The sequence below is a fragment of the Cuculus canorus genome, chromosome 4 (assembly GCF_017976375.1).
Source record: "Cuculus canorus isolate bCucCan1 chromosome 4, bCucCan1.pri, whole genome shotgun sequence".
NCBI classification, from domain to species: domain Eukaryota; kingdom Metazoa; phylum Chordata; class Aves; order Cuculiformes; family Cuculidae; genus Cuculus; species Cuculus canorus.
This window is the reverse complement of record NC_071404.1, coordinates 42,695,573-42,710,254: the sequence shown is the minus strand read 5'-3', so window position 1 is coordinate 42,710,254 and position 14,682 is coordinate 42,695,573. Positions and strand designations below refer to the sequence as shown.

The 14,682-nt window shown below is 36.2% G+C and overlaps 1 protein-coding gene across 7 annotated transcripts in view; it reads right to left on the bottom strand.

The window, feature by feature from the left end:
* Window positions 1–14,682, bottom strand: part of MARCHF1 (membrane associated ring-CH-type finger 1) — a 271,229-nt gene that overhangs the window by 194,105 nt on the left and 62,442 nt on the right. The gene's annotated exons all lie outside the window — the stretch shown is intronic.

Genomic DNA, 14,682 nt, shown 5'->3' with positions numbered 1-14,682 from the left:
AAAAATAGTCATTCTAACTTACAACTCAGTTCAGATTTTTTTTTCTTTTACATATTTGCAATGCTCCAGTTTTAATGGCAAACTGATTATTGCCATGAACTTTACGAAGAACAATATATTACCATGACTTTGGGCTGTTTCCAAATATCAAAGCAATTCAAGACTTTGTGTCATACAGCTGTAAGTCTCCTCCATAAGTCTATGCTCATCTCATCACTGTTCTGTGGTAAGCATAAATTTCAGTACATACAGGTAAACACTCCTTGATTAATATCAGTGCTATCTTCCAAAAAAAAAAAAAAATTTACAGTTCCTAGGGATATTGCCTAGCATTGATCATATGAACACAAAAAAATCTGAAGCCTCTGAAAACCCATTGGAATTTTCCATAAACACTTTATTTTTCCCTACTTATTGCTTTAGGGGATTTGTGACATTTTGTGGCAATAACAATGCCTATGAAGAAGCGCAGGAGACAAGACAGGAAAGAGTTTTGGCAGCTGAATATGGAGCTAGCTACAGAATCAATCTCACCTCAGACATATTTCAGCAATGAACAATATGGATGACAAAGTAGTCAAGACTACAAGCACCTATTTGACAGAACCTTTGTTGGCTGTGAAAGAACAAATCCTTTGAAGTAACTTTATAAGTGGAGAAGAAAGGAAATTGAAACCTAAGAAATGTTAGATGCTACTAAAAAAAAAAAAAGAGACAGACTTCTAGTGTTTGTTTTTTCCACAAAAAGAAAAATAATTTCCATTTTAAAAGGCTGCACAAAGAACAGTGAGTGACTGAGCTGCTGGGGTTTTTTTAATGGTATTTGACATATAGCATTCCAGAAAGTACAATTTAAATGTGTCTCAATCCTTCCCCACAGTATTTTTATTCTTATTTTAAGAGAACATTTAGTTACTTATAAAGGCATAAGCTAATGGATACCCAGAGAGCTGTAACTTATAGTAGGACTGCTTCCCTTTAAATACTGCAAATTTTTATTTAATAGGAAAGCCAGACAGTGTCTATTAGTAAGCAAATTAAAACAAGTCAACCAATTCTCATCTATACTCCAGCTAGTTCATCTAACACAGACTAGCCAATTACAGCACACTACCAAACCAGTTTATTAATACAAAACATTCCACAATTACACTGTGAGAATCCTACTGATGGCTGATTAACTCTCATATATATAACAGATTCCCAGAAATCAGAAAAAAAAAATTGTTATAAAAGATGTAGATCAGCAATTTTAATAGCTCTTCATGGACAATAAGAAAACCACTTTTTTGCCTCTATTATTATTACATCCTGAAACACTTAGCATTTACTGTCCGAGAGAATTTATTACCCTTTGAGCAGAACTTAAAGTGGAGACAGACATTAACGTCTCTCAAACAGACCAAACTGCTGGGTACGTCAACTTAAAACATCTGAATTGAAATAACCATTCTCCTGTTTTATAGGAGTCTCTAACCCATTTAGATCTGTCGAGCCTTTGAAGCATTACCTTGTTGGTTGACACATTGTTGTATGAAGTTTTATCTGTGTACACAGCTGTGCTGCAGTTGCTTTTTGCAGTCACATGAAGATGACTTTTGCTGCTTTATTGTTGAACACAGCAAGAGCACTACTTTACCAGTACACGCAACAGCTGTTAAGTGCTCAATAACTTTTAGACAAGCATTTCATACTAGTTACATAACGGAGGCTTCCCAACACCAAGTTCTAATCTATTTTATCATACCAAGAAATCATGAGTGATCCATGCACTAGCCATGACTGAATTTAATACCTGAGTGTATGTAAACCAATCAAGGCAGAATAAGAGAACTGTAGGGAGACTGGAATCTTCCCAGTCAGCGCTTTAAATACTGGAAGTAATTTGGAATAGGACAAGCACCATCAGTCTAGGCTAAGAATGCTGACCAGAAAGCACAGAAGATAATGAACAAAGAAAACAAAGCAGCAGACAGCTAGTTCATTGTGTCCAAAGAAAGCTGTATGATAAACTTACTCTTCCATATAATTGCTAGGTCTTGTTCTGGAAAATGCAATAGTTAACAGAAGGAAAATATCACTTTTCCTTCTAAGTAGCCCTTCGAGGCTGAAAACAGCAAAGCAAATCACACTGCTCTGTGACTTTCTTGCAAATCTACCTACTAGTAGCAGGCAGCCTTTTGCCATACAGATGAGCATAATCTCCACCTGTAAAGGACATTTAAAACATGCCTGGAGGAGCACCTCCTCTGGCCAAAACCATGCTCAACACAAGGCTGGACTTGGGGACCTCTGGAAGTCTCTGCCAACCTACATTAGTCTATGATTTATCAGTTGTGATCATCATCCCGAGTAGTTTATGCCACATGTCTCACTACCAGCATCCATGGTGTTAGTGGTTTTGCCTCTTCCCCTTTTCTCCATGTGAGGAGAATCAGATACTAGAGTCTCTTCATACCAGCACAGAAACAAGTCAGAAATAACTAGTCCGTACAGAAGATTGAAGATTCCATAGAATGCTTCAGACCTAAGATTCTCTCACACGTTAATTTTTGAATGACAGTGCCCAATAAAAAATATAAAAAGCCTGGATAAAGAAAACTTCTAAATTAAGTACCTAAGCTAGATATCTGAATATTCTCTTATCCCACTAACACTAAAAAAGTTTTGAAAATAAGTGCTGCTTTACTCATTATTTTGAAAGCTATACACCAACTTGAAATCTAATTTACAAATACTCCTGAAGGCCTCTAATCTTAATTTTTCAAGAAATACAAATTTTTAGAAATACACTGTTAAGAATCTCTTTCACCTACAATAACACTTCGGAGATAACAAGTCATAGACATTACTGGAAAAAACTAATCAAACTTTGAGTTGTATCAAGCATTTTCATACTAGTAAAGCTACAGAGTGTGGTTTGGTTTGGTTTGATTTGGTTTTTTTACTTCAGCTCTGTAGGTCTTTTCAGCAGTTTCTGGAGCTTCAGATGTTCTCTATAATATTCCTTCCTTCAACAGGGAAACTAACAATTTCTTTGTGGAAAACAGTCCAGCCAAACAAGCAAAATAAATCGGAACAGTATAAATGTAATTAAAAAAATTTCTGAACATAGATTTGGTGACAATTAGTCAACACAATGAAACCCTTAAAAACAGTGTTTTCCCTGGCCTAACACTCAATTAACCTATAAAGTTTCCCAACTTGAATTACCTAAGAGGTAACAAGAACTCATTATATCACAAGACTTTTCTTCTTTTCTGAACTATTATGTACTAGTAACAACAACTGCATCTTTCCTGTACGAAAGTATACCGTGAATTAAAAGAACAAACTTTGTATCTTTGTGTTCTCCTTCTGTAGCATTAGGTAATCAGACATCAATTTATTCTTCCACAACTCTACCTATTGATTATTTGTATGAAATACATTGCCAGCAGAGACTTCCTTGTTATATCAAAGGGCAAGAATGCTTTATTTCATCTCCTCAGTTTGCTTTATCCACAGAACAATTTTAAAGAGTCTGTCTAAACTCTGGGGGAATCACTGTCTGTAACAGAAAACATAAAATTACTCTTTGGCAGAAAGCACTATCTACTTCATCTTCTTCAACTATAACCTGCCTTTCAATATCAAAGTAATCAAAGAGATTAGTGGGTTGGTTTGGTTTTTTTTTTTTGTTAAACAAGACTAAATGTCAGTCAAGATGTCTCCAAGTACATAACCTGCAGGACTAATCCCATGTAAATTTGAGGCTTGAGGACCTGGGATTGTATTTTTCAAGCCAGTTGAAATAAACAAGCACAACTCACATCAAGTTTTTAGCAAACCTAGGGAAAAGACTGACAACTCGCTATTACAGATGCACCCTTGTAACAATCTTATCACTCTCAACCCCACTACTCTCTTACATATTACTTTATCTTAAAATACTGACAAGAAAGATAAGAGGGGGAGGGAAAAGAAAAAGGTGAAATAAACACACAATTTTTTTAATGAGCTTAATAAATCAATTCATTGCAACTTAAAAACAAATATAATATTAAGAGGTTTTGACCTCTTCCTTGATCAGTATATAAAGAATCAACTACAACTGAAATATTTTACAACAGGTTGCATTTCAGAACAAATGATCAGGTGGTGAAGGCATGAAGTACTCTACTGCTGTTCATGCACAGGCATTTTGTTCCCAAAAGGTAAGCCCAATATACTGTTTAGCAGAAAGCTTTAGAGGAACAGGGGCAAAAGAGGGGCATTCATATAGCATGGTAGAGTCAAATATAAAATCTTTTGCCCCAGAATGCAGCCTTCTGATTTTTTTCTATACCAAAGACGCTATTAAGTGAAAGAAGGCATAGGACTGTCATTTGACTCTCACCATATTATCACTGTCAACAAATTTTAAACACTTTAGAAAATGTTCAAGATCACTTTCCCAAACTATTTTGGAATCAAATGAGCATGTTGAACTTCGTGAATGGTGTGACTAGAAAACAAACCCTCTAAGGGAAGAACTGGTTCAATAAACACAGGGAAAACAATACAATGTAGATTATTAGTCTGTTAAATATATTCAACACAGAATGGCATTTTGAACACTTTTTGACGAAAGCTCAAAAGCAGCCTGTTATCTAACCAGAAACTACATTGCAACAGTGAAAAATACAACTCACTCATTGAACTAAATAATGACACAAGGTGGGGGGGAGGAAGGGGGATTAAACGCATTAACCAAATAAAGACATAGACAGTGAAAAAAAATGAGTCACATGGACCAATTTTTATTCTTCTTTTTTCCTCCCCTGAAGTAAATAAAGTAGTTCCATAAATAAAAGATCATAAATTTTCCATTTCACTCAACTTCTTAACTTGAATTGTAACTCAACAAAAAGCATAATCGTTTCATTCAGATTCAAGTGCACATACTGAAGATCTCAAGTACACACTAAGTCAACCTCTATAAAGGTCAGTACATACAGCAGCAAAGCGTCTCCCCCAAAGTTCTATGCATGTTGGCAAGTTAAACCTTCATATCCTGCTATTACTCATATTAAGAATCATCACTTTTCTGCACAACTCTGAGTAATTACTGCTGTATCAGTTTACAATTATCTTAAGATCTGCCAGGACTGCTTTAAACCATGTATTTTTGGAGAGAAGCTGAGAGAGCTGGGATTGTTCAGCCTGGTGAAGAGAAGGCTCAGCAATTTTAACCCATCTTTCCAAAACCTGATGCTGGGGGCTAAAGACAACAGTCAGACTCTTGTCAGTGGCAACCAGTCACAGGTCAACAGACACAAACTGAAAATCAGCAAAATCCAGATATGTATAGGAAAAGGCTTGGACATGGTACCGTTGGCACAGCCCTGCTCCTGATCCCTGCACAGAACTCCTGCCCAACTTCATAACATTGGGTGACATGCTGCAGAGATCAAACACTGTTGCACGCTCTGCCCACTTGGTTGTGGAGTCTCCATTCTCAGGGATGTTCAAAAGCTAATGGACGCAGTCCTCATGAAGTTGCTCAAATTGATCCTGCTTCCTGCCAGGAGACTGAACTAGATCACCTCCAGAGATTCTTCCCAATATCAAATATTCTATGATTCTGTGATTAAAAGGAAATTTAAAATTAATCCAAACATTGTACTTTTAGTTGTGAAAAAGTATCCACGCTTTGTTTCACTGGAGCAGGTATTCCAGAATTCATCTACAGCTAAACACTAATTTTTCAGGTCTTATCATAAATTATTACAATTACTATACTAGAAACCAGAGAAAAAGTATCCACTAGCACACACCTGCAGCTCAGATATCATCAGCAGGTAGAAAGAAATAAGAACAGAACTTATTTTTATGGGAAGTACATCTGGAAATAGAAAACTCATCCCCTCCTCTTAGAACTCCTTGCCTCTATATGATCCAGGCCCTACAGCAGTAGTGAACTTTCATCTTCAGAGGCATAGAAGAGCTGCTAAGTATCTGTAAAAATTAATGAGGAAAGGTTTTGCTGAGAGAAAGGACTAGGACTTCACAACTGGTTAAAAAGAATTATTCGCGGCTTTCCGTTAAAAGCAAATGCCTTAAAGAACAAGAGAAATCTCTTCAGGTATTACATTAGTATATTCTAGCAGTATATTAATATGTTCAGGAGTTTGCAGTTGGCAAGGTTAATGGGCATCTTCCATCACATAAAGATCAATCTTTAACTCCTAACATCTTTTGTAATCTCAAAGACAAATAACTTCCTTCAAAGCCTCGTTTACCACATCTGGTGACATCATCATGGTAAATACTGAACTACAATAATTTATTATTCCATTCTGCTTTGAATGATTTTATGATTCATATTTTCATATGTTGTGCAGAACAGAGGCAAAACATGTAAGTATGCAAAAAGCATAATTGATAAGATAACCTGTTTTTTCAGTAAAACTTCCAATAAATGAGGCGGAGTGGAAATGAAAAGAAAAAAAGTCAGAGAAGTGTGTTATGAGCTATACAATCAGAAAATCCAAACAATTCCAAAACAAAGTTGCTGCAAATTAACAGTACCGAGGACTTAGATGTATCACATCACACTACATGCGAACAAAAAAGAAGTCTGCACAAATGCCAAAACACAACAGAAATGTTGCAAGCAAAGATTAGTCATATGTTTGACAACTCTCTGTAATCAAATTGTAACATTCATAGAAAATCACAGCAGGCCTTGGCACAAGTGCTCAGAAAGCTACAAAGTGCAAAGGGAGTCACTGCAACATCTCCCAGCAGACAAAGAACAAACAAGAAAAATTTTTCTTTGCAAAAAATACCTCCAACATATTAACAAAAAAAAAAAAGTATCTCTACATAGGAAAAATGTTTTGGTAACTTTACCTAAGAAAAGGCTTGCGGTTCATAACTAAGGCACCAAATAACAAAACAAAACAAAATAAACCAAAACAAAATAAAACAAAACACTGAATGCATTCTGAGGAACAAATACAGAAGAAGTGGAAGTATGTCTAATACTATTAGTGGAAAGTCAATAAAATGTCAGGAAAAGGAATTAACAGTGTGATGAAATGAGCTCGGACTGTGTCACTTTACAGACTACAAGGCAGAGAGAGTGAAGACAGAAAGGAAAGAAAAATATAAAGCGCAATAGTTTTTACTACTGAAAACATGGAAGAAAATGAATAAACAGAGAACAGAAAAAAAAATAACTAGACCCAGCAGGCTTCTTTTGGAGTTTTTCTTTGGAAGGAGGTTGCAGGATTTTTTTCCCCCTCCCAGTTTTAGTGTATAAAGGAAGGATGAAGGCAACATGAGAAAAAAAGCTTATGCTCTATGTGACAGCCTTCCAAAAATCAAGGTTTATTCACCCATTAAAAGATTTTGGGAAAGCTGCTCATATTTTGAGTCAAAGTCAAGTAGACTTTTATATGTACATTAACACAAATAAGTATTATTATTATTTATTACACAGGTTTCTGCTCAGTTCTAGATTTACAGATTCAGCAGTCCCTTAACTAACAGATGGATGAAGAAGAGATTTATTCTATTATTTAGTAAGCATATTATACTGGGTTTGCATGGCAAGGTTTTAGTAGTGAGAGGCTACAGGGGTGGCTTCTCTAAGAAACTGCTAGAAGCTTTCCCTGTGTCTGATAGAGCCCATGCCAGCTGGCTTCAAGATGGAATCACTGCTGTTGGAAGCTGAGCCCATCAGTGACAGTGGTAGCACCTCTAGGATAATATATTTAAGAGGGAAAAAAGTCACTGTGCAACAGAAATTGCAGCCGGAAAGAGGAGAATATGTGAGGGAAACAATAGACACCAAAGTCAGTGAAGAAGGACTGCACCCCATGGAAGGAACCCATGCTGCAGCAGCTCATGAAGAACTGTAGCCTGTGGAACGGACTCAAGTCAGAGAAGCTCAAGAACTGTCTCCCATGGGAGATCCCCCATGCTGGAGCAGGGAAGGAGTGTGAGGAGCCCTCCCTTTGAGGAGGAAGGAGCAGTGGAGACAATGTGTGATGAACTAACCGCAACCCCCATTCTCTGTCCCCTAGTGCTACTGGTGGGGAGTAGGAACAAAAAGCAGTAGAGTTAAGCCTGAGAAGATGGGAGGGGTAGGGGCACGAAGTTTTTAAGATTTATTTTTATTTCTCATTATCCTATTCTGATTTGATTGGTAATAAACTAAATTTTCTCCAAGATGAGTGTGTTTTGCCCATGACAGTAAATGGTTAATGATCTCTCCCTCCCCCATTCAGCTGAGGAAGGGGAGTGATAGAACAGGTTTGGTGGGACTCCAGCTTCCCGTCAGGGTTAACCCACCACACATATGCAAGCGAAGCATGAGAATTTCATACCTTTTTACCATCTGAAAAATGGCTACAGCATTCACTGATCAACCATTTAGAAATCAAATGATATCTTAAATGAACTGCATACATAGACGGCAACTTAATACTATTGCTACAACATCACAAGAAATACCATCTTCAGAAAGACATTTCTAGTTCAAAAATAAGGTGAAGACAAAAAGGTTCTCGACCTTTCAATGAAGTGTCATAGAAATCAACAGCCCTAACAGCAGGTGTTCCTCGAGCTTGTGCACAAGTGGGGTGATGTCAAAGCTGACATATGCTCTTCCCACCCATTTGTTCCATGACAGGAACGAAAGTAGTCATCAGGCTGATTACGACTTAATGTCAAGATTTGAAACCATTTCTAAAGAAAGCAAAATATACCTGGGAACAGTAAACCTTACATATAACAACTAAACAGAATATAGCAACATTGTATTTAACAGATTTCCATTATCTTCAAGCAGTCAGTAATGAAAGACTGAGGGATTTATAGGCAACACTGTGGCTGAAAATCTTACCACTACTTCACATTTACTATACCTTCTACAAAAATACTTGTACGCTCTATCTACCAATATTCATTCGGCTTATGAATTCAACTAATTTTGTACTAGTTACACTAATCAAGTCTTTGCAGACCTTTAAGCTACCTATGACACCTACAAGTCAAATGAACATTAACATTGTCTTGGTTTAGGAAAATGCCCATCAATTTTCAGCTGACTACATGCTTCTAACTAGCGTAAGTATTTCTAAAAAAAAAAAAAAAAAAAAAATCTATTTTGGTATCTCCAAGGAGCTGACTAGCAGATTCTCTGAATAAAGAAACAGCACCTCTCTACTCAAATTTTTTGCGATAGCCATTACTTCAAAGACCTTCTATGTCATCAAATTAATCCAATACTGTTTCAAATGTTTCATAAGTCGCGTAGAACCTACTAGAGGAAAAGTACTTATGTAAACATGTCTTAATAAAAACTTTAAGGAAATTAACAAAAAATTCCAAACAATATTTCCTCTATACCATTGTATAAAGGTAAGCAAAAAGAAAACATGGTGCACACAGACACACACAAAGTAGTGCTTAAAAGAGCATAATCAAAGCTCAGCTGATTATGAAATTGATTACATTTTAAAGTGAAAAATTTGACATAAAATGTAGGAAATTAAATCTTGTAAGTGTATTACTGTAACAGTGTTATCCTATTCTAGTGTTATATCCTATCTGGAATTGGCAAAACAAGTGCTGTCTCTGGCTATTTTATCCAGGTATAAGTTGAATTTGTTCAGGTGGAGCCTGTGTATTTTACAGAAATGCTTGTATCCGTGCTGAAGTTGGGCAAAATAAAACAAATGCAACAGAACCATTATAAGTACAGAGATTTGCTAAAGCTTAGGTAACAATCAGGAGTATATCTAAATATCAAAAACACTCCTTTCTCCCATGGAAACATTGCATTGCTGTCAGGTTTTCACAGTCCCCTTCCTCTTCTTACTGGTGTCCTTATTCCTATTCTTCAGCCTTTTCCCCAAGGATTCAGTATCTCCCAAAAGAACGAGTCCTGACAACTTTGAAATTCTAATTATTTCATTACAAATAAAACCCAAGTGATATCTAAATCTTTCAGTTGCCATTTTTGTTTTGTTTTGTAACAGACTGCATTCGAGCCACAACACAAATTATTCTGCAAACCCTAACAGTCAATTTGCCCATAATGCCTTCAACCTGTTGACCCTATGAGAATAGGTTGTGCAGTATCACTAAAACAACCTCCCCTCTCTGGTGACCAGTGAGAGGACATGAGGAAATGGAATGAAGGGAAAGGAAGAGGAAGATGGTACGTTCATGGTTACAAAACTCACTATGCATGCAGAAACTCTGCCTTCTAGAAGGTGGTTGGACACCCACCTGATTACAGGAATCAGTGAATGAATTTTTTGCTTTGCTTACGCATCAGACTTTTGCTTTCCCTATTAAATTATGGTTATCTTGATCCATGAGTACGCTAACCTTCCTTCTATTTTCTACCTGTCCCACAGGAAATGGAAGTGAGCAAGATACTTGAGCTGGTGTTTGGCTGTTGGCTGAGGGCAACTCACTAAGGAAGGCCTTCAACTTGAAATGAGTATGATTCTATGATATTTCTTCATATGTTTCTCCCACTCTACACACTTCAAAAAACTTCATAACACTGTAAGGAAGAAGTTACTCATTAAAAAAAATTGGACTGTCACAAAATTTCTCAAGTTTGTTTTTTTTTTATATGAAAAGTATGACAAACTCTGTATTGGCCAATATCCCAGAAGAGCCACAAATCAACTGCTACCACAAGCCAAGAGTCTACACATTTATCTTCCTATCCCTTCCATCAATATGCACTTAAAAATGAAAGGAGAGAGGAATAATCTCAAGGAAGCTGAAACAAAACTGGGAAGAATGATTAGATGAGCCCCATACTCTCAAGTATCTGCGTGGGTATGCTTGAATTCTGATATATTTAAAAAATCTAAAGCATTTTTACCGTTGTGGGTGTTCACAGAAGATAGCTGAGCAACTGTTGTAATACAACAGCCAAACAAAATAAAGCTGCCAGGTGCACTGGATTTGCCCTCCTCCCAAGGAGGAAATAAAATTAAGGCAAATAATTGAAGAATAAGCTGATAGGGTAAAAAATAAGGTTAAGGCTTGGGGATTTCATTTTTTTTTTTTTGTTTAAGTTGGCGGTATTGGGGCAGGGTGCTGTCTTTTTTTACTTATTTATAAGCAACAACCTATTTTATCTCTCCCAGGGATAAAAACAAGAGTGGAGTAAGAGGTTGCATTGGTTCTGAAAAGTCTAATGAGCTGCTAAAAATGGCTCAAACAGTTTTCTCAGACCTAGAATGGTATTTGTGAAAACTAGAAAAATCTTGAACCAGCATGTTTGTTTAAGTTTGACAGACATGCTGCATTTACATTGGCAAGATGCAGAAGGTTTGAAGGTATAGGCAGCAATGGAGAGCTCAGGTAAACTTACTTAATTTGAATCATTCCCTAGACAGTTTTGGGGGGCTTTTGGATTATAAAGCTTTTCTTTCCAACAGACCACTAAATACTATTAACATTATGATCTAGTTTTATAGCAGGAAAACACCGCTTATCCATACCTGATAGCCTTGCTCACAGACATCTGTAGAAAACCAAATTCTTGCAGGTTTATGTTACCATATCTAATTTTATATACAAACTACAAATACTCTCATTTTCATTTCATATTTTGATTTTTTTGTTTTCTATTACCTAAATAACCAGGCAAGATCATATGGCATGAGTACATGCAAAGAATTCATTATTTACTGAGACTGAACAATAAGAAAAAAAATCATAAATATTCATAAGGGAAAAGACTATATTGCATTAGATGACAATAATAGAGAAATAAGTTAGTGATGTAAAAATGAAAAGAAGAATTGGGGGGGAGGGGGCTAAAACCAAAATATGCAAAAATTGTTATAACTAACATCTTGATAAAACAACATACACTTACATTGAGCTCAAATAATTTAGTAGGTTGGGTTACCCAGCTTAAATTCAGGAAAAATATACCTGGGAATCAAGTGGGTTCTTTTTGCATTATTGTTGTTATCACAATTATTATATTGTCTCTTCCTGGACAAAACACTCAACAAGATCAAGATATTTTTTGTCTGTTTGATACAGAAAGACAAACTTGAATTAAGAATCCTAAACTGCATTAACAGTTACATCTATTAAGATACAGTTAACAAATGCTGAGGTATGTTAGCAAAAGTGAATGAGACAGATGAGTTATATTACAATGGATTATGTATTTCATATTTTGATATTCCAGCTTTTCAAATTAAGAAGTGAACTGTGACACGATCAGATTGTTTTTGTAGAGGACAATGGGAGTAGCTTATACTCCTGATTAAGAAATCTTAAATGACTGAAGTAAGAAAGGGCCACCTTACGAATTAAAATGTTTAAAGAATAATATAATGCATTAAGAAAAAGTAATGTGCTCTAGACAGTACAGCAATATAAATCCATGCTCTCCCTTTCTTTAGCATTTAGATCTGGTTGTTTTGAAATTATACACTGATAGAGATTAAACTGTCAATGTCATGTGGCAGCTATCCCCTAATTTAGAATTTATCATCATACTAAAGAACAGAAATTTTAACAAGCTTTTAGGGGTTTATTTCTTCTGTTTTGTGGTGGTGAGTTTTGCTTGCTTGATTGTGTTTTGTTTGGGGGTGGGGGTTATGGATTTTTTGAGGGGTTGTGTGGTTTCTTTTCAGTTTTGTTTGGTTGTTGTTTGAGGCTTTCTTGACTTAGCCAGACCAGACAGAGGAGGAACAGAAATGGAAATGGAGGAACTGCAGTTTAGAGAGCCAACAGGTGAGAGCATGTACATCACTTCTCATAGTGAAATGAGGACCCTGTGCCTAGAAAAGCCTTATCTTGTGTCTTAGCACTTAGTAGTCATCTGTAGTGGACAGTTTAGTGATCAGAGTTTATTCTCCTACATAGTTCAGACTTCAAGTACTATCACACCTTTTGTCAAGTCTCACAAAACTACTCAAATTTTCTGCTTTACTTAAAAAAAAAACACCTGTCCCAGCCACAAGTCAGTTTTTGAAAAACATAATTATAGACTTGATTTCATTAGTAGTCAGTTCTAACAATGCTCATAGAAATCAAAGTAAATTGTCACCTAATATGTGACTTGAACCACTCAACCTTAAACTCCTTCAGCAACTACTGCACTCCAGTTAAACAATATTGAGGTCTATTATTGAGTCGCTACATAACAGATGAGTAGACATGCTCTGCCACTCACTTTCTGTAGTACATATTTAAGCACTAAAAGAGCTGTAACTCAGCAAAGAAAAAACAGAGGAGGCTTTTTTCCTAAAAAAAAAAACAATTTCACTTCTCCAGCCCCTAAAAGCTCACATATGTGTTTTGATAAGACTCCATTTAGATCGAAGAGTTCTCCCTTCCTCAGCTAATCTCCGTAGCCAGGCAAAACCAAAAAAATAACAATCATTTATTGATGAAGGGCTAGCATTTCTGCATTAAAGAGCCAGATATAATAACAGACTCTAAAGATTGACTACCTTTCCTCTCATTAATGAGCTCTCAGAAAGACTAAAGCACAGAAAAGCAAGATAATGTGCCATTCACTTATTTAGGCAACTATGTGTGGCCATTTCCCATGAAGATTTTGAGAACCAAAGCATATATTTCACTTTTAACATTAGATTAAGTACCTATTAAAAGCCATGCTCTTTTCCCTTTTCCTATCGTTCCTTTTGAAAGATAATAGTAAAGATTAAAGAAGAAAAATGAAAACAAAGTATTTCCTACTTTCATTTTTTCTTGTCTTCTTTCCTGCTTAACATAGGAGACTCCCTGTAGCCCCCTTAACAGTTTTTCAAAATATACCTCATTCTTCTCTGGATCAGACAGTCCATCACTGGATGTATGACCTAGAACAGACTCAAGGCTTGGACGGATTCACTGGGAGACACAAAACATTCCTAAGCAGAGAGTTTTATTGCTCCTACAGGATGAGCCTGTTTTAAGGTTCAAATTAATTTTTATGCCAGCTCTGGGAATACGGTGGTGGATAGGGTGGAGTATGTCAAAACAAAAACTCCAGATTTCATTCAGCCCAGACAATTAATTAAAATACAAGAAAGAGGCAAAACAGAACCCAAAAGCTCCTCTCCGAAGATGAAAGCAAGATAGTAAAGCTCCACATTTCAATTTCATTTGAAAATACTTCATGTAAAAACGTGGGAAGTCAGAAGACTTTTACTTCAGTTAAAGTAAACAAAGACGACATTATCTTTTCTTGCAACAAGCAGAAGTTACAAGTAGAAATATTTCTAGGCTAGCTCCTAAAATAAGGTAGCACGCAACATATGAATTAGACAATAGGGCCAAAAGACATCAAGCAGGTTTCATGGTGGGAGATAGCCTCATACCATCCTATTCAGCTAAAAGAGCTTTATCAAGGGCTATTGAGTACATTTAACTTTGGATGAACTATGATGAAATTTCAAGAGCAGGACAGGCAACAGGTCCGTTAGGTTATCAAAATCAAGCTCATTCTACAATTTATACAATTTTGGTAGTCACTGATAATAATAATCTAAGTAGGACATAGGCCAATAAGCAGAAAAAAATTGCACCAGATGAGTCATCAGAAGACCCACACCTTAGTGCTGAATGTGTCGTTTGGTTTTATACACCTATACACACACACACTCTATTGCAGCACTCTTTGCAAAACTGCTGTTATGTCTCTACCTG